The 22,888-nt window shown below is 33.2% G+C and overlaps 1 pseudogene; it reads left to right on the forward strand.

Annotated features, from left to right (window-relative positions):
• The first annotated feature begins 19,422 nt into the window (after window positions 1-19,422).
• LOC145268511 (U2 spliceosomal RNA) lies at window positions 19,423-19,650 on the forward strand (annotated as a pseudogene).
• The last annotated feature ends 3,238 nt before the right edge of the window (window positions 19,651-22,888 follow it).

The following is a 22,888-nucleotide window of genomic DNA, read 5'->3' on the forward strand; positions in this document are numbered from 1 at the left end:
TTTTTTTTTTGCTCAACACACACCTCCAAACACCCGGGCAACGCCGAGCACCCAAGCTAGTATTATTTAATGGGGAACCATTTTGAGTTAAAATTTATTCAATATTATGTAATCTGCAGCCGCCATAAATAAAAATGACCGCCTCCCCCTCTAAAAAAAAAAAAAATCCTTTTGCAGACGGGATTCTACAATGACGAATTTCTCTTTCTCTCTTTCTCTCTCTCTCTCTCTCTCTCTCTCTCTCTCTCTCCCCCCCCCCATTGTGATAATCTAAAATGGGGTTGGATGGCCCCAAAAATGGGCAAGACGGTAGCAATTTGGTTGGAAATTTTACAGCCATAAAGAGTTAATAATTTGTGATAAAATAAAAAGCATTTAAAACTACTTAAAAAAAAAAAAAAAAAATGATGCAATAGGTTGTAAAGTAATGTTTATTGGCTATGGTTACATTTATTTGTATATTTGATTTTTTACTACTTTTTCAAATCACTGTGAATTGTAAAATACCCCAAATTTTGTTTTGAAAACTTGAATTTTGTCTAGAAAGGACCTTGAAAATTTTTGAAAAGTCCTTGAAAATGGACATCGTAAATCAGTACAAACCCTGTCTTAATATAATAATCTTTTAAAAAGAAAAAAATGTATATTATGGTCTGTACACTAATTTTATTCAAATTTTTGAAGAAATTGTTTACACCATCTCAACATTTGCTCAAAACATTTTTTTATGGAAAGGGCTTCAAACAAGGCATGAAACCACTTGATGTAAATAACCTAATAAGAATGAAAGATGATTATTGCAAAGAAAGGAAATGACTTGACCTTAGTCTTGAAAAGACCAAGGTTTAAAGTAGGAGGAAAACAGTCAGTGAGAAGAGAGTTACACAAGACTTCAGTTTTCAGAAAAGAAGTTACTGGAATAGGAAACTTTATTACAATGAACTATTAAAACAGTTAAATTGATGGAGACCACTAGACAAACGAGCTGGGACAAAGAAAGCAGGGAAAAGATCAGACAATTTTAAAGAACACATTCCAAAATCTGTATTTATAGGAAAGACTGAGACTAGCAATACCGTTTATGTAAGATAGAGGTTGCAGAAAAGAGAGGATTGAACCCATAAAATTACTGATACATTTTTGCACTTTAGCAAGAGCCCTTAAATGGGACAGAGATTCACCAATCCAAATATAACAGATACTACACTTTGATCTTAAACAATATGGATAATTTAGCATAGAAACAAAATTTTGCAAAAAATCTATTAGTATGAGCTATCTGTTTTATGGCATATCGACCCTTTTTCGGGGACGATTTTAATGTAATGAGTGTACACTAGTGTTGGGACGATTAATCGGAATTGGGAATCGGAAAAAATGGAACTTTTAGCAGTATCAGAATCGGGGAAAATTTGGGCCTCATTTTCCATTCTAAAATAATTCTTTTATTTTTTTCCCCTGGAAATTATAAAGAAACAAACAGATGTATTTATTTATCAGAAGAATATTTATTTATAACAGGGACATGGAACCAGGATTTCTGGGTCCAATTTAATTATTTTATTGGTAAATTATGGCAAACAAAGTAAATAATCAAGAGTTCACTTACTTTTATTGTCTTAGGAAATCCTTTGAAATGCTCACACTTATTTTAGCACCTTGGTGATAAAAGTCAATACCTTACCCCTCAGTTCACAGTTAAATTAAAAGGGTTAAGTTGCTCCTGAAAGTTTTATTTGAAATTTTTCTGGTCTGTGTTGTCTGGAGTGGTTATCTTTGAAATAATCCTATGTTTTATTGCATTTATTTATTTATTTATTTTTTGCCACAAGTGAACATCGCATATAAAAATCTCATAATGAGTTAATAAAATTATGAATGCTTAGACATTTATCAAATTATGAAAAAGAAATTATATGGACCATTTAAAATCACCCCCTCAATGAGATTCTACTTTTTTTTAGGCCATTATGTGTGAATACACTGAAGAAAAAACAAATAATTATCGTAGAATTTAAAATGGCTTCAGTTGCACATATAAATTTAGCATAAAATGATCTCCTTATACCGGACCATTTTAACTTTCAGGGCAGTTAACCTAATATTTTACCACTAATCTTAAGTCTGACTGACTATGTCATAAAACCACTATTTTTCACATCACCACCCAAACTTGGGGTTAGAACTACGAAAAAGGGCGTGTTTTGTATGTCTACTTGCAATGACATATTTTATACTAAATTTTGATCAGATTCATTAGCATGACTAAGATTTTAAAACAAACAAAATTGAATACATCCTTAAAACGTCTAGTTCGAAAGAGTGATCATTTTCTATTAATTTTATATACAAAACCGACTTTATGTTGTTTAGTTTATTTGTTATTTTTTTTAGGGCATTTACACGTAATCGCTTGAAAAATGAAGAATCACATTTTTATTTTCTCGTGGATTAGCATAGGTTGCAGAATTTTAATGAGAACTTTATTTCTTTCACAAAAAAAGTTATTATTGCAAACTAGCGAAAAAAAAAAACAAGTCGCGATACGAGGGGTGTGCAATAAGTAATGCCCCAGACCCACTTCCCATAGGAGTAAAGCAACGAAACTTGGCACAGTTAATTGTCTTTCTCTACATAGGAACCACCCAGAGTTATGCATTTCTTCCATCGTTTGATGCAGCTCTGGAGACCGTTTTTGTAGAACACCCCAAGTTGGTCCTCCAACCACGACGTGACTTCAGAAATCTAGGCTGCATCATCTGGGAAACGCTTTCCTTTCAAAAACAACTTCATGGCTGGGAAGAGGTAAAAGTCAGAGGGTGCAAGGTCAGGAGAGTAGGGGGATGGGGAGGATTTCATAACCACACGCCTGTGCTTCTGATCTGGCGACATGCAAATTGTGGACAAGAGCGTTGTCCTGCAGGAGGAGGGTACCTTTGCTGATCTTGCCCTGCCTCTTAATTTTAATAGCTTCCCTTAATTTCCTCAAAAGTGAAGCATAATAGACTCCTTTAATTGTGGTACCCTTTGCCAGGAAATATGTCATCACTACTCCATCCTGGTCCCAGAAGACTGTGAGCATGACCTTGCCAGCGGAGGGCTGCACCCTTGCCTTCTTTAGAGGTGGTGAGTCCAAGTGCTTCCACTGCATTGACTGGGCTTTGGTCTCTGGATCATAGTGATGGACCCAGGTTTCATCCTGTGTAATCAGTCTTTTGGAAAACATAGACTCATCTTCTTGGCACATCTCCAAATTCATCCTCGAGCACTCGACGCGTTCTCGCTTCTGGAATGGTGTGAGCAACCTGGAAATCCATCTGGCAGACACCTTATGCATATGTAAATGGTCATGAATGATAGTTTCCGCAGACCCTGTACTAGCTTGACATCTTGGGCTATTTGGCAAATAGTAATGCGCCAATCTTCCAAAATGGCAGCCTCAACTTGACAGACAGATGCCTCATCAATGGCAGAAGGGGGGGGGGACCAGGTCTGGGACCTGTTTCCACAGACTTCCAGCCATGTTTGAATTCACGATGCCAGCGTTTTACAAGGTTATATGATGGGGCACTATCACCATAAGTTTCTTTCATTTCATCAAAAGTCTCCTGTGGTGTGCGTCCTTTCAAATACAAAAACCGGATCACTGCTCGACATTCAACAGGCTCCATTTCATACCTAACTCAGTTCAAACACCTGTAAAACAGAAACCACAATTAGTTCAGAGCTGTAATTTGCCGCATAACCCATAGAGATATAAATCATTGCACATGCAAAATTTCAGCTAGATCAGACAACTGGAAGTGGGTCAGGGGCATTACTTATTGCACGCCCTTCGTACAATACCTCTAAGGGCAGTTCATTTTTTTTCTGACTAGTTGTAATTATCATTATGTCGAGGTCTTAGCTGATTCATATGCCTGCAACAGTCAAATTTACTACTTACCAAATATAGCATGTGGCCAATTCTTTTCATAATCATCCCCTCCTCCAAAAAGCTTTTCCCAGTCCTATAGTTCAAAAAGAATATTTTGTCACCAGGTTTGTAGAACCTTGTTGAGTGATTTTCTCTCGTTGCTGTTGTCTTGGTTGTATTCGGTAAAATCCTGTCAAATACGGATCTGACTTTCCGTGTGAACATTAGTTCAGCTGGTGACAAACCGGCATTCATGTTTGTGTTAGGAGTGATCCTGTATACAGACAAAAATTTTTCAAAACTCTTCTCATCAGTGTCCATGCCTTGGTGTTTTCTTAAAGCTCTTTTGAACGTGTCAACAAATCTCTCTGTGAGGCCGTTTGACCTTGGATGGTATATTGCAGTTGTTTAATGGATAGGGCCTTGAAGAATTCTTCAAACATTTTGCTGGTAAATTGGGTGCCGTTGTCACTGACAATAGTTTTAGGTATTCCAAAACGACTGAAGAGATGTCGTAATGCCTCTATAGTACTAGTTGATGTCGGATGTTTACACTTAAGCACTTTCGGATATTTTGTAAAGCTATCGACAACCACTAAGAAGTAATGTCCATTCAACGTGTAACCGCATCCATGGTGCATCTATCTTCAGCCACGGTTATATCTGTACAGGTGGTGCCGTTTGCTGCTAGCTGACACCCTCGACACTCTTTTACCATTTTTTCAATGTCCCGGTCCATATTAGGCCAATATGTATATCCGCGCATCAAGGCCTTTATTGTGGACATGCCTGGATGACTGCTATGGAATTCTTTTAGCATTCTCTTTTTCAGTGTGATCGGTATGACGACTCTGTATGCATACAATAAAGTCTGTGAGCAAATCAAAAATAGCGAAATTTTTTAGTCTTTCTTTGACTTGTCATTTAGTTGCATCTGGTTTTTCATTCTTACAATGAATTCATCCGTTTCTGCTGCCTTATTGATGTCGTCCAAAGCCACTGGTAGCTCTTGAATCGTGTTGCAGATAGCTGCGTTAAGAGAGGAAAAAAGAACTCTCCGGACTGCTGTGCAACACAATTCGAGTGCTACCAGTGAGTCTCGACGACATCAATAAGGCAGCAGAAACGGATGAATTCATTGTAAGAACAAAAAACCAGGTGCAGCTAAATGACAAGTCACAGAAAGACTAAAAAATTTCGCCATTTTCAATTTGCTCACAGACAGAGTCGTCATACCGACCACACTGCAAAAGAGAATGCTAAAGGAATTCCATAGGGGTCATCTCATCCTCATTGCCAATTTGATATGTCCTAAGGTGGCCTATTATTCGGACAATCAAAGATAAAGTGTTCCATGAAAGGAATAAATAAATATACACTGTGGTTTGAATACTGAAAGAGAAGTTTATTTACGTATTTACATAGAGACAAATACAGCGTGTTAATGTTCAGAGGGAAGTCTCTGTTTTACAAGGGTCCGGTGAAAACCGGTGACTCGGTTCCTTATGTAGAATGTTATGGATTGGTTACCTATCTCCACATAACACTTTCTGTTGAACTTGAGAACTCTGGAATCTGCAAAGAATTTTGAACGGAAGTCTTTATTTCATTTAGAAAGTTAGCATGCTCTTGTTGCGTCATCCATGACTAGGTAGAAATTAGTGATGGGACGATTCCAATATTTTTTCCGATTCCGACACAATTCAGATTCTGTGCTAAAATCCCGATTCCGATACAATTACCGATTCTGATTCGGATTCTTTATAAATCTGTAATAATTTAATTATAAGATAGTTATTTCCCCTGATTTTGGGAAAAACGCATGTTAAATATGCAGATATTTTCCTAAACGTCAAAATACACTTGTGGAGGATGATCTATCGATTTTAGCTTTACTGGTAATTTAAAATCAATAAATATTTGTTATTTTATCATTATTACCAGCAGTGGGAGATTTTGCTATAAACAAAATCAAATTAAAAAAAAAAAACAATTAAAGTAATCGTTTTGGCATCGGTAAAATAAGCATCAATTTTTCCGATTCTGATATCAATTCCGATATTCATAAATCTTCTGATTTTTCTGATTTGAATGCCAATTAATCGTTCAAACACTAGTAGAAATTCTAAGTAATTCCCTATTGTGCATAGGGAAGGTTCGCTAGAAATGTTCTTAATATAAAAGTCTTTAAAAAGTATATAATCGTCAGTACACTAATTTTTGAAACGAAGAAATTATTTAGAAATAGTGTTGTTAATTAAAGTACAACAAATACTATCCAACAGCCATTAGGTTGCTTGAACAACAATCTAGAAGGCTGACCTGCTTGCCAAGTGATTCACCTCCAACTCCATCTTAGATCCCACAAACCATTTCCTTACAAATTTCTCTTTGCAGATAGAAGCCATACTATGATCAGAAAAAAGAAAAACACTTGGATCACACAGCAATATAAAGCAAACAACCTCACTTCCGCCATCTAAACATAGATGTGCAGGTCAATTTTCAAGATATGCAAAACAACAGTTGATATCTAGATAAATAGACTGAGGCAAGAAAAAGACCATTATATACGAACAGTCATTCCTACTTTGTCATGTTACATGTGCACGTGATAAAATTCATCTTATCTCGCATGAAAATAAGACAAACAGTACACTATCCTTGTGACAGGATTACAGGTAAAATAAGTCTGGGCCTGGTATTACTGCAAACATACCATAATCCTTGTGACAAGATCACAGATAAAAGGATCCTGGACCTGGTATAGCAACCAATATATTATTATCTTTGTGACAGGATTACAGGTAAAATAAGCCTGTTCTCTATATTACCACCAATATACAATTATCCTTTTTACAGATTTATAGGTAAAATAATCTGGGCCTGATATTACAACCAAATTATTCATAGAGTATAGGTAAATAAGGTCTGGGTTTTTGTATTAGAACCACGATAAACACTACACCTGTGACAGGTAAAATAAGCTTGGCCCATCAATATATCATAATCTCTGTGACAGTATCCCAGGTAAAATAAGTCTAGGCCTAGTATTACCATCAATATACAATAATCCATATAACAAGATCAAATGTAAATAAAGTCTGGTCTTGGTATAACAACAAACATAAGCACCATTTCTGTAACAGTATCACAGGTAAAATAAGCCTGGGCCTGGTATTACCACTAATATATAATAATCTCTGTGACATGATCACACGTAAAATAAGTCTAGATTTAGTATTATCACCAATATACAATAATCCATATGACAGGATCACAGGTAAAATAAGTGTGGGCCTGGTGTTACCACAAATATAACACAATCCCTGTGATACGATCACAGGTAAAATAAATCTGAACTGGGTATTACCACTGATATACCATAATCCCTATGACAGAATCACAGGTAAAATTAGTCTAGGCTTGGTATTAGCACCAATATACAACAATCCCTATGACAGTATCAGAGGGAAATAAACCTGAACCTGGTATTACCACCAGTATACTGTAATATTATCACTAAACAGACATATGTTACGTAGTAGGGTGGTACCAACTTATTATATGTAAGTGACGGAGGGGTTCATGCCATATGGTGTGTTACTAATGCCTTTAGTGGGCCTCTTCACTATCTGAACCATATGTGCTTATCTATATCTATATATGCCTAACTGCCTAATTTCACAGTCCATAATAATCTTGAAGAGAAGGATTTTGTGTAAACATAGACATTTCACAGAGAGACCAGGACAGTGTGTGTGTGTGTTTTATATAAATATTCTTTTATTTCTTCCAGGTAGTCGACATCTACAGGGGAGTGTTCGACGATCTTTGTATTGGGTGTTTAGTTCTTACACGTCTCATGTCTGAGACTCTCCACCCCACCCCCTCCCTCGGGAGAAGACACCTTTCAGACCATCTTCTTCTGTTGACGTCCTCAATCCAACTCAACTATTTTCTCCAGCTAACCAGAACATGTGACAGACAGACAAGTACTTCCGATCAGCTGGTCAGATCTCTTCTGGTGCAACTCGTCCATTTTACATCTCGACATGTTTTGACAACTTTTATCAAAACATAGCTTCACGTCTCATCTCTTGTTTACTTTGCCAGTTAGATAGATAGATAGATAGATAGACTGACAGACAGATAGACAGATAGATTGATAGATAGATAAACAGACAGACAGATAGACAGACAGATAGACAGACAGTCAGACAGACAGATAGATAGGTAGATAGATAGATAGATGGATTGATAGACAGATAGATAGACAGACAGATAGATAGATAGATAGATAGATAGATACAAAGATCGATAGATATATTCATAAACAAAGATAAATATATAACATCTAATCTCTCTTCTGTTCCTCAACTATATAGCAATACTATAACCCTTGTAGCAGGGTTACAGGTAAAATAAGACTGGACATGCTATGTCTATTATCATGTAATGTTCTATTATCTATGCGAGAGAATTACAAGTAAAATAAATCTGGGCCTGGTATTACCACTAATAGACCCTAATCCCTCTGACAGGATTTAAGGTAAAGCCTGGGCCTGATATTAGCATAACGTAAACACTATCTCTGTGACAGAATCATATGGAGCTCTGTATTAACACGAACATAAACACCATCCCCATGATAATATCACTGGTAAAATAAGCTTGGCCCTAGTATTACCAACAATATACCATAATTCCTGTGACAAGATCATGGGTAAAAAAAAAAAAAAAAATATACCATTATTCCTGTGACAGGATTATAGGTAAAATAAACCTGGGCTTGTAATTATCATCAATATACCATGATTCCTGTGACAGAATTACAGATAAAATATACCTGGATCTGGTATTACGATCAGTATACCATAATCTTAACATGAACATAAACACTATCCTTGTGAGAGATCATTGGTAAAATAAGATTGATATTACCACCAATATATATATACCATAATCTCTGTGACAGGATCACAGGTAAAATAAAGTTGAGTGTGCTATTATAACCGATATACTATAATCTTTGTGACATGATTGCAGGTAAAATAAAGTTGAGTGTGCTATTATAACCGATATACCATAATCTCTGTGAGGATCACAGGTAAAATAAAGTTGAGTGTGCTATTATAACCGATATACCATAATCTTTGTGACATGATTACAGGTAAAATAAACCTGGACCTGTTATTACCACCAATGTACCAGAACCCCCTGTGACAGAGGATTACAGGTAAAATAAGTCTGGGCCTGGTATTACCACCAATATACCATAATCCCTCTGACAGAATTCAAGGTAAAGCAAAACTTGGTCTGGTATTTTCTGCTAATATACCATATTCCATGTGACAGGATCACAGGTAAAATAAGCCTGGGTTTGGTATTACCACCAATATATTATAATACTAGCGACATGAGTACAAGTAAAATAAGCCTGGTCCTGGTTTTACCACCAATATACCATAATCCCCATGACAGGATTATAGGTAAAATATACCTGGGCTTGGCATTATAACCAATATATATATATATCATAATCCTGTGACAGGATCACACATAAAATAAACCTAGTCCTGGTATTACCACCAATATACCTGAACCCCTGTGACAGGATCGCAGGTAAAATAAGTCTGAGTCTGGTATTACTACTAATACACAATAATCCATGAGACAGGATTACAGGGAAAGTAAGCCTGGACCTAGTATTACCATCAATATACCATACTCTCTTTGACAGAATCATAGATAAAATAAGCCTGGGCCTGGTATTACCACCAACGTAATCATCACCCTTGTGAGAGGACCACAGGTAAAATAAGTGTGAGCCTCGTGTTATCTGAGAATCTCTGAGATTTTAGTGTGAATAAGCCTCTTAATAAGGTGCTTGTACTCTCCACAATCTGCGTGTCTTTATTTTGGAGGGGATACAAAGACAATTTACAAATTTTATTGCATGTGCAGTTTATTTATTCTTGTGTTGATTTTCTAGGTTTTTGTTTTATTTTGCAAATTTGGCCTATTTTGAAGCAGTTTAGCTTTCAAAAATTTTTATTTGGCTTTTTTCAAAGAAGATCATCATCATCATCATCGTCGTCGTCGTCGTCGTCGTCGTGATCGTCATCATTCCTACCCCTACCACCACAATCGCAATCATCATCATCATCATCTAAATGTGACGAACCCAACAAATTGGCTAACCATAATGACCATGCCATATTAATAATCTGGTTGGTACTAAAGAACCAGATGTCTGTGGAATGCTGGGTGTGCCAACTCAAGCGGACATGAGATAACACATTTTTAAAATTCCTGAGTGGGAAAAAAAGTATTTTATTCATGACAAGGGAGGTAATGCAATTTCCTTTTGAAAGGGAAATAACTCTCACACTTCGACTCACTATTTGGAAATTGTCAAATATCCATGAATTATGCATACATAATTGTCATATATATAATAAGCATATATTATTATTATTATTATTATTATTATTATTATTATTATTATTATTAGTTAAAATTTACAATAGTTATAATTTACACTATCTAAACATTTTGGTAATTTTATATACTATATCTATAATGGATCCTCTTGTGTTCGACACATGAAAACTATAAATCTACTCCGTTTTACTCTTCTTTCAATGTTTGAGCTCTTCAGTTGCATATATATGAACGAGTCGCATATATATATATATATCTATATATATATATATATATATATATATATATATATATATATATATATATATATATAGAGAGAGAGAGAGAGAGAGAGAGAGATAGATAATAAGTTATGAAAATATATATGGCAATATATTTTCATAACTGTATATGCCATATATATTTTGATAACTTACTACCTAGCTCTACTTATGTATTGAGCACTGTTGAAGTAAATACTGAAAATTTACACAAAAAATTATGTCTTCTTATATTAATTTATGTGAATGGTAAGTTATTGAATCTTGTGATATCAAGTCTTACAAAATATTTTTGAGAGGTAAAACTATAAATTTATATATATATATATATATATATATATATGATTACTACTTCTTGACTGAAGTCTGCCATCTCTTCCTTAAGTGTTATTATGTCTGTTTGCACGTAGATGACTCTTCAATCCAGCTTTAGTCCTATATGAAAGTTAATAAATGAAGCATAAAACTTTCCTTCTCGTAAAAGTGATCACATGTGAATCCTCAAATGTCATGTCAGGCCATTTTTAGATCTGCAGATTAGACCACACATATGACAACTAAGTATTGCAATTTTATCATATAGTTTTAAAACACAGTCTCCTCATCGGCAATAATATTGGGTGGGTTTTTTTTTCTAAAGACACCAAAATAAACCTAACATTTTTAAGTAAGGCAGATGTATCTGGAAAATATTTAAGATGTAAAGGAAAATAGTTACCTTTTTGATGTTGATAAACAAAGTAAAATAAAATAAAAATAAAATAAGATATAATTTGGTTGAAGGCTAAGGTTAAGAGAGTCTAAATTTTAAACATTTTTAACAAAATATAAATACCTTTTAATGGTTCGCCTTCTAAAAGTCGTACGTATCATCGTCAATTACATTTTTAATTTTAATTATAAATTATTAATCATCTTACTCAATATTAAAATAGCTCTTGGATTTATATCCCTATTGGGCTTATTATGTATCTACATTACAACGAGCACTGTTTTCTTTTCTTTTATTTTAATTGTATTAATGAATGTACTGATACAATAAAATATTCTCTGCCCTTTAGACTCCTCTTGCTCTAATCCCCTATATATATATATATATATATATATATATATATATATATATATTAAATTGTAATTCAATGAATTTCAAAAAACTCTCATTGAAATGAAATGAAGTGGTTGAGTTTCATATCAAAGAATTTTTATTATTCTAAGCAAGACAAAGAATGCTTTAGAAAATTAGAAAATAATTTTCTAAAGCATTCTTTGTCTTGCTTAGAATAATAAAAATTCTTTGATATAAAACTCAACCACTTCATTTCATTTCAATGAGAGTTTTTTGAAATTCATTGAATTACAATTTAATTTATTTGCTCTATCTTACATATCGAGCAATTCTTGTTTAGATGGGATAACTTAAAGAATATTGCTGCCAGTAATATTTTGTAAACCTACAATCTCACGTTTACATAACCACTGATTGTTAAATAAAAACTATTCCGAAGAGTATATATATATATATATATATATATATATATATATATATATATATATATATATATATAGACACACCCACCCACACACACACGTACACACACATATATGTGTGTGTGTATACACACACACACACACATACATACACACACACACACACACACATTAATTAATTACCCCTAAGAAGTCCTAAAATAAAGAGGAAACGGTGATAAACATATACTTTGATTCATTCCGTTTTCATATCTCCATCAGGTCGAAATATTGTTTTAATAATTTTTATATATATATATATATACAGACAAAAATCCTTATTTTTAACCTTTTTTATGATTATTAGTTATTAGTGCTGCTAATGGCAATCAGTCATGCAACTAACACGCGATCAGTGTATCAGCATCTGATCATTCATACCTACTTTTTAAAAACCATTTTTAAAAAAAGACGCAGAAATTGAACTCAGCAGACACGAATAAGTCAGACCGGTACCCTGCATGATGATGATGGAAGGAATCAGTCGAAAGTACTCACAAAAGGAAGCAATAAAATGAAATAGAATAAAAAATAAATGATGGGATGAATAAACACTTACTTAATTGTTGTTGATATCTGACTTAAAATAAAATTTGACCCCATTAAAATATCTTTTTAAAAATGTGAGTTCATTAAAATAAAATAAATTTTTAATTAAAATTTTAAAAACTTTTTTCCTAATTTCTTGGCCGAAAATATTTACTCAGGAAAAATCATTTTTAAATCTACAAAAAAAAAAAAAATGAAATAAAATAAAATAAAACAATAATAATAATAAAAGGCAGATACATACGTACGACAATTCCACAAGAAAATACGACAGATCAGAGTTTCCTCAAAACTTAAGGACCCCATGGAGCCTTTTGAGCTAGGCAAAGGTTTTTCACAGAGCACTAACAAGAAAATTTCTAAAATAAATATGAAAAACATTAATTTTAAATTTTAACTTATAATTGTTCATTAATCGTTCCTGTTCGTGATTTTATTATATTTTCAAGTTTACAACAATTATTTTGTTTTTGATTAATCAAAAATTGTTACATTTTTTGCTGATTTATTTTTTTATTTACTTTTTCATGAACCATCCTTAGACTCTACACTATATAATTACAGGGTGGAACGATAAATTTGTCGCCCTAAAGAAAACAACACTACAGCTTTTAAAACCTTTTTTGAAAAAAAATCAATACAGTTAACGTGATTATGAGCTGACATCTATTCAATGTAGCCTCATTCAGCCTCAATCACCCCATCCTCCTTTGATCTGAACCCGCTGGACTACTTTATTTGGACATACATCAAGGACATCACTAACATGACCTCCCACAACACCAAAGCCAGTCTGATCGCCACCATCCGCCAAGTATTCGCTGAGCTCCTGTTGTTCTCAGTTCCGGATCTGTATCAACGTGGTCATTGAGGTTGAAGGCGGCTACATTGAATAGATGTCAGCTCTACTACATAATCAAGTAACCTGAATTGATTTTTTTCAGTAAAGGTTTTAAAATAAAGCTGTAGTGGTATTTTCTTTAGGGCGACAATTTTATCGTTCTACCCTGTAATAAATTAAGCTGAACAAAAAATTTCAATAAAACGGCAAACCTATCAGGATACAAAACGCTCTACTCGTTAAGAATAAAATAAAAAAAAGATAAGGAGTAAAGTTACATGTGAACTTTATTACATTACCAAGTCAATAAGGATTACAGAAAGGGAAATAAGAACGAAACCTCTTCAGGCCATGGCATTTCGAAGCTAAATGCTTTTCATCAGAGGAGGAGAAAAAAAAAGGCATTATACAAAAGTAAAAATAAAAAGACAACACTGACTTTAAAAGCATTTAGATAAAAGATAATTAAAAAAAAGAAAAAACAAGAAAGGGGTGATAAAAACGAGAACAGAATGGAATCTACTCAGACAAATATATACTATAGCATAGTTAACTGGTCACTTGTGGAGAGGAAACCATTATAAATTTGCTTTCTTGTTCCATCTTATATATATGAGCAAACAGTTAATAAAATATGTTAAAAAACACTTTGAAATGAGTTAAAAACATATTTAATCTGAAAAGGAAACACTAGATAAATGGATAGTCCTTAATCTGCAGAGTTTTGAAGAAATACTCTCCTTCTCATCAGAGGGTAGGAATTAGCAAAATGCGGGATCGGATTTTGCATGCAGAAGTATTTGATGAAAGAACAAATAAGTCAAAGATCTTACTTGAAAACAAAATAAGTTAAGCAGAGGGAATATGGTAAATAAAAAGGTGATTATACATTAATGGATAGTCTGGTGGAAGATAAAAAATCCAGTGACGGTAAAATCCAAATGTAAAACTTCAAGAAAGTTAAAAGAGTTTCCATTTGTATAAGTAAAATCCAAAGAAAAAGAATTGGTATATATCATAAGAATATATATATATATATATATATACACTTGTGCCCGATATTATTCATACCCCTCGGATCTTTGAGATTTCTATAAGAATATTGCTCAAACCAGAAGGTAGACAATATTAAAGGGATTTCAAACAATAAATCAAGCATAAGCATTTAATTTAAACTCAACAAATAAATAAATTATGCAAGTTTGAAACATTATACAAAGAAAAACAATAATGGCACTAGTTCAAAATTATTCATACCTCTCTTACTAATAGTCAATAGCATGCCCTTTATTCTTAATAACTGCCTGTAACCGTTTGGGATATTTATCAACAAGGTTTTTACAAGCATCAACACTGATTTTTGACCATTCTTCAATGCAGTAGTTCTCCAAATCCCTCAAATTTCTAGGTTTCCGCTTTTTAACCTCAGTTTTCAATATGTGCCAGAGGTTTTCGATAGGGTTCAGGTCGGGACTCTGGCTAGGCCATTCCAAAACATTAATTTGATTATCCTCAAACCATTTCTTGACTATTTTGGCAGTATGTTTTGGATCATTATCCTGTTGAAGGACCCAGTTTGGTCCTAAATGGAGCTTCTCCGCATCCTGTCTAATGTTTTTCTGGAGTATCTCCAAATATTGCTCCTTCTTCATGGTTCCATCTATCTTGACCAAACTACCTGGACCACTAGCCGAAAAGGAGCCCCAAAACATTAGGCTACCACCACCATGTTTCACCGTGGGTATGGTGTTCTTTGGGTTGTAAGCTTCTCCTTTCTTCCTTCAAACGTAAGAAGCATCCATATGGCCAAACAATTCAATTTTTGTTTCGTCAGTCCACAAAATACTTGAGAAAACGGACTCTGGAGAATTCACATGGGTCCTAGCAAACTTTAGACGTGCTGCAAGGTGTTTTCCGGTGTGCAATGGAGTCCTTCTTGGTCTTCTTCCTTTCAGACCATTTTCATGCAGAGTCCTTTGCAATGTTTGCCTTGATATTTTTATGCCAGAAGACTCCAGATTTTCTAAAATGTCCTTATTAGTGGTGGTTGGATTTGCATTAACACTTCTTACAATATTCCTGGTGGCTCTAGCAGACAGTTTCCTTTTCCTTCCTCTACCAATCAAGTTGTTTGTTGTGTGGTGGCTCTGGAATTTTTTGATGATGCTCTGTACTGTTGCTGTAGGGACCTCAAATTTCTTGGAAATTGACTTGTAACCTAAACCATCCTTATGTGAATTCACAATTTTAGTCCTAAGATCATTACTAAGCTCTTTTTTCTTCCTCATTCTAATAATTTTTATTCTTTTATTGGTTTTCAGTTGATATCATTTTAATTTCTGAAAAATGCAAAAAACGAAATGAAATTAATCAAAGGTTGTATAAAAGCATTCAAAATAAGAATCAAACAGAAAACAAACAGTCAGAAACTCGATTAATACTGAAAAAATAAGGGGGTATGATTATTTTTGAACATTGCAGATTTTATAAATAGCTGTATATTTCTTTTATTACAAGTATCCCGAGATTTTAAAATGACGAAAATGATCAGAAGAGGTTTATTAAGAATATGTATCAATATGGACGTAAACAATAAATTCTTACAAAAGTTACACCTAATAAACTCAATTTTCAAGGGGGGTATGAATAATATCGGGCACAAGTGTATATATATATATATATATATATATATATATATATATATATATATATATATATATATTCTTATGATATATACCAATCCTTATTTAAGAAGCTCAACGTAATTACAGAGCAATATAGTGAATAAATGGAAAAAAAAACTATATTCCAAAATTCATGATGTTGACCATCTTATTATTTATTCATTTAAGTCAGTTGACATATACCGTCAAGAATTGTAAATGTCAACTGAATTAAAGGAATAAATAATAAGATAATCAACATCATATACTTTGGAATATAGTGTTTAGTCATTTATTCACTATATATATATATATATATATATATATATATATATATATATATATATATATATATAAAATAAAAGTTACAATAAGTTTACTAAGGTAATCAAAATGGTAAACTTAAAATATATTATAAATATTAAAGAGTTAATATTTACAAGTAAAATAAACTCAGCCAGATATAAAAAGCTCAATAAAACCGAAAAGGAAATAGAGCTTATAATATGAGGAACTCTGCCTTTTGAATGATTTTGGACCATTTGGAATTTACCCAGTGGATTGAAATTTTAAATTCGACCGTTTTGGATTTTACCATTTTTGGATTTTTACCCTTCACCGGACTATCCATTCATGTGAAATCTTTTTATTATTTTTCTTTTGCCTCCTGTTCCCCTTACCTCACCCTTTTTTTAACCAAGTAAGATCTTTGACTTACTTGTAGTTTCATTAAATACTTTTATATGCAAAATCTGATCCTGCATTTTGCTAATTCCTGCCCTCTGATGAGAAGGAGAGTATTTCTTCGAAACTCCGCGGATTAAGGACTATCCACTTATCTTGTGCTTCCTTTTTTAAAATTAAATATGTTTTTAACTCTTTTTCAAGATGTCTTTTAACATATTTTATTAATCATTTGTTCATATATATATATATATATATATATATATATATATATATATATATATATATAAGAGAGAGAGAGAGAGAGAGAGAGAGAGAGAGAGAGAGAGAGAGAGAGAGAAATACGCTTTCCATCTCAATCTGTTGGTAAAATCCGTTATTCTGACAGATTGAGATGGAAAGCGTATTTCTATTTAAGAAATGAGGATTCTAACTTCAAGGAAACCTATAATTTCAGATCTCAGAATACCTATATATATATATATATATATATATATATATATATATATATATATATATATATATATATATATATATATAAGAGAGAGAGAGAGAGAGAGAGAGATTGATATATATATATTTCATTAAATAAATAGACCGTTTTTTGTCTATTAATTCTATTTTTTATCCTTTCCAATTTCCAAATAACAGTCTTCACTTCTGACGGGAACTGGCTGATGTAATCACCATATTTATCATAAGTCTGAGTACTTTCCAATCTTTCACCCAATTTGTACTGACCAGGTCCAATGTTTCTTAACTTGAGTGATCCAGCGGGAACCAGTGTGTCAACGTGATTATGGCATACATGTATATATTTATATATATCCACATACAGTACTGTTCTGTTGTTTATATATAATATATTATATAATATCCACATACAGTACTGTTCTGTTGTATCACCTTTTCCTAGCCAGGGATTGAACCTATAACCATCGCGTTTATAGTCGGCAATTCTATAGTTCTACCCTCCAGCCCATGGAGTCGGTGCTCGCAAATGACCTCATCAAATGTTCATTTAAATAAACACTCGCCCACCACTTTTATAGTGCTCGAGCTGCTTGTATATTTACAAACAAACAAGTATTGAGCTTCACTTTATAGACTATTAAGGTACATTTACGATAGTGCTCTACCAAAAGAGGCTTAAAATATATAGTTATCCACGTATATATATATATATATATATATATATATATATATATATATAGATAGATAGATAGATAGATAGATAGATAGATAGATAGAATACATATATATTATATAAGGATACACCTTTAGTATGTTGCATTGACCGAAATGTGAAAATAACATTCAAAATAAGAACAGTAGCCTGAATAAGCCAAATAATATGAAAAATTACTATTACCAACCTGAATTATTTCGATGCAGTAAGGAAGTTAGTAAAAAAAACAAAAAAAAAAACACTTATCATTTGTAAGCCGTTTGCGCTAGAATACAAATGTTTAATAAAAAAAATATAATTCTGTTTATTTGCCGTAAATATTGGTTGTGAATAAAGTAATCAGTGACAGCCATCTTGTTGCTTCAAGAAGTAGGGTCCCAGACCGCACCGGATATGTGCCCCTGTTATATGAAAGAACCCACTTTTATAGATTTAATGACTTGCATTGAAGTAGTAATCAGCCCTCGTTTCTGGTTCAGCCTGGTACGTTACATCCCGGAAAAAGCAAGATGGCTGCCAGTGACGTTGATATGCTGTTTCCTCATCTTCTCTTGCTATATATTCTAACCCCCCACCCCCACCCACCCCCAAAAAATGTAGATTGTACGCATGATACTAACAGAATAATTAGAATCATGTGTGATTCTTTTTATATCTGCTCCATTTTCTCTAAGGGAGATATTATTATGTGTGTTTCTCTGGGTGGGATGGGGTGGGGGATGGGGGTGGGGTGGGGGGGTTCCTGCTCTTCTTCTCTCCACTACACTTGTTATCATAAGTTAAAATCTGTATTTATGTGTGGGTGCATGTATTTCTGATTAACATCAGACACCTTAGTGCCAGTGCAAACAGACTCACATCTTTAACTAGGGGAACCTTCTATCCGCCTGAGAGCTGTACTTCACAATTTGGCATGGAAAATAAGACTCTGATCTAATAGACCCCACACTGTCTACCAAGCACTAGTCCCTGTCCCATCACTGCAATATTACATCTCTGTCCTTACTTTTACAAGTACTTCAACGGAATGTACTCCAACGAACTTGCTATATTTACACCCCCATTAAACCCTGACCCAACTTAACATTAAAATCCCACTGTTTCATTGTAGAGGTTTCCTAATGCCAAAAAAAAAAAAAAGTCTATTCTTTTTTTCCTCAGGCCATTTACCTTTAGAATTTCTATTCTGCTCCCTGTTTCCCTGACTATGAATAAGACTCCAAGATACTGGCATAGTTTTATATTATTTTTTTTATTAATAGAATATAATGTTATAATACATGCTGTAATCTGCATTCAAACCAGTCAAACAGTCCGGCCTTGTGACCAAGCTAAAAGAGAGTCTTTAAAATCCTTGGCCTCTTGGTCAAGATCAAAGTGTAGTATCTGTTCTTCAGATGCTGCACTTGCATTTCTTGTTCTCTTTCGGTGGAGGAGAAATCCTTCACGACTGAGACAATTTTTATTTTTGTACCTTTTCTCCACGTTAAAAAACGACCCTGGTGTCTAACTCTGTCCCGTGGGGAGGCATAGTAAATAGGTACTTCATTATTACCTCATTAAATACATTCCAGCTGGAGCCTACTACATCCCTTCCCTCACAAGAATATTCGTCATCCCAGTTCAATTGTCATCAGATTTATTTGCTTTCTTTCAATATGTGAGTTAGTAGAGTTGTTCGGTTTGATAGAGTTGACTGAGTATCATTCGTGTCTGTATTGGGCAGGAGAGCTCATTTCTCTTCCAAATCTAGTCATGTAAAGGTTGCTTGCTATCCTTACAAGTAGTTTTATTTTATTTTATTTTTTTTTAATAGAATATAATGTTATAATACATGCTGTTATCTGCATTCAAACCAGCCACACTGTCCCACCCTGTACGCAAATGAAAAGAGAGTCCTTTGGTGAACCGGTGTTACTCATATAGTAGACCCTCGTGAAAGACATTCCTGCTGGAACCTACTACATCCCTTCCTTATTTCAATTAAATTCAATTCATTTGACAAAATAATTGAATAAATAAAATAAATAAATAAAATAAATAAATAAATAAAATAAATAAATAAAATAAAATAAATAAATAAATAAAATAAATAAATAAAATAAATAAATAAATACATAAAATAAATAAATAAATAAAATAAATAAATAAATAAAATAAATAAATAAAATAAATAAAATAAATAAATAAATAAAATAAAATAAATCACTAAATACACAAAATAAATAAAATAAATAAATAAATAAAATAAAATAAATCACTAAATACACAAAATAAATAAAATAAATAAATAAATAAAATAAATAAATAAATAAAATAAATAAATAAAATAAATAAATAAAATAAATAAATAAATAAATAAAATAAATAAATAAATAAAATAAATAACTAAATACATAAAATAAATAAATAAATAAATAAAATAAATAAATAAATAAAATAAATAACTAAATACATAAAATAAATAAATAAATAAATAAAATAAATAAAATAAATAAATAAAATAAATAAATAAATAAAATAAATAAATAAAATGTGCTATAATGCCACATGGTGAAAAATGTGGTAGAAATTTATTTGGATACGTGTAAAAAAAAAAAAAAATGTGTATAAACACAAAATTCCATTCATGAGTTAGTCTCGGAAATGGCCAAAGCAGTTTACGAGTTGAAATGTCACAAAGTAATTTTATTTATTTATTTATTTTTTAAATTATTAAGTAAAAGTTTAAAATGTCTGACTTGTTTACGAAGAAATCGAAATGCATTATGGTTGATTTAAATTTTTATTTTGATTAAATTTCAGTAAGATTTTTGTTTTTTAATTCGTTTTTATTTTCTTAATGGTATCACATTTTTTTTATCTTGATAAATATTTAATCGATAAAAAATGAGAAATAACAATAAGTCATAAGGATATAAGAAACATCCACACATTCATAAACATGAGAAATGATCACACAATCTATCTATGTCTATATATAAAACACACTTGTTTTATGTATGCGTGTCATAGCATCACAGTTAAACAGTTGATCTAAGAGCCTCGTATAAGCTCCAATCTATGGTCTCCACTCCGCCAAACTTTCATAAAAATCACTCGTCTACCTGAAACCACTATCAATAACTTCCCACACTCTTATCTATGCCTAAAACTAAACATAAATTCTATGAACAAAGCTTCTTTCTTAGAACTGCACGCCTGTGGAACTCTCTTCCATTTTCCTGTTTTCTAGCTGACTATAATTTGGTAGTCTTCAAGTCCAATGTAAATAAATTCTTGATAAACAGTCCTTTTAAGTAATCTAATTTACCAAATTTCCATTACTAACGATTACTACAACATTTTCCCATTGACTACTGTACACTCATTAACTCTTATCCTCGAGTGGCCTCCACGCCTTGATAAGTGGTGACTCCTATGTAAAAAAAAAAAAAAAAAAAAAAAGAAGCTAGGCTACTAGAAGTTGAATATTTATCTACGGATGGTTCTTCTCTACACGTGCAAAACCTGGCCGATGAGAGTTGCAAATCTCAAAAGGCTAGAAGTGTTCAACCAATATTGCCTGCGGTCAAATGATCAATTGTTAACTATTCTACACTGTCCCAAATGGATTGCTAAGTATTCTCCACTTCCAACTAACAATTTCTAGGGTTCAGTTCGATACACTGCTGTCAAAGTTCGCTACTCAAAAATCTGAATGGATTCAATCTCTGAAAAACAGGCTTTTTATTCAAACCAGCAGCATCTCATTTGCATATGAGGTGACGAGAAAGCTAGTTACGTCACGAGAGCCACCAGCATATAAAAAGAAGCAGTAGCCATGTTTTTTCTTCTTATCTTTATTCTTTTTGTCCGTGACCAGACACTGCAGGCTGTACAAAATCAGGTTTGTACCAATATTTAAGGCATTTGATCGCATTGTCTCCGCTAAATTCTGCAGGTTCTCTGTCTTCCTTTCGTCTCCAATACCCAAGTCGAGAAGTGCTGCTGAATCATCCCCACTCAAGCTATCTCTTTCAAAGAGGAGACTTCACTGGTTCGGCCACAATGCATACTGCAACCCATGAGAGTTCATCCACAAAGCAATAGCTCCAGAACCATGCCTATATTGATGAAGACACCTGGAAGGCTAACTGATGATGATGACGATGATGATGACGATGATGATGATGATGATGATGACGACGACGACGCTGCTGCTGCTGCTGCTGCTACTGCTGCTGCTGCTGCTGCTGATGATGATGATGATCTTTAGCACATCCCGGTACACTTTGGTGTTGACTTTAAAGCAGACTTCAAAGATGTGAGACAGTTGGCCCTCACTTGAAACCACACCAAAGACCATAATCGTGGCCAGAAACTTCATTGAGCTTTGTTCTCAAGCATTGAACCATCTGGACTTGCATTTTGTGGGTGCCGGCAATGGTCCTGCTGCCATAACTTGGATCGGTAGAAAGCATGAGTTTTATAGCGGTGCATCTCTGATCTCGCTCGTTGAACATTGTGCCACTTTCAGACATGATAAAAGGCTCCTATTGCTCTTTGGATTTGTACACAACTGGCCAACTAGTAGATGGTCTACAACAACAAAAGAAAACCGGTTTTCATCAAATGGAAATGGAATCATGTCGCTTTTCTAGGGGGGGACAATTTTATTGTTGCACCCTGTAGTACTTCTCATATCAAACCATCGTATGTACTTTGAAAAGAGAACACTTTATTATGAATGTTTTTATTTTATATTTATTTTTATTTTTTTATATTTCTTTTGTATATTGGACAATCAAACGACTTTTATGCATAGAAATA

The sequence above is a fragment of the Euprymna scolopes genome, chromosome 43, assembly GCF_053919585.1.
Source record: "Euprymna scolopes isolate OS-2025 chromosome 43, ASM5391958v1, whole genome shotgun sequence".
Classification (NCBI taxonomy): Eukaryota; Metazoa; Mollusca; class Cephalopoda; order Sepiida; family Sepiolidae; genus Euprymna; species Euprymna scolopes.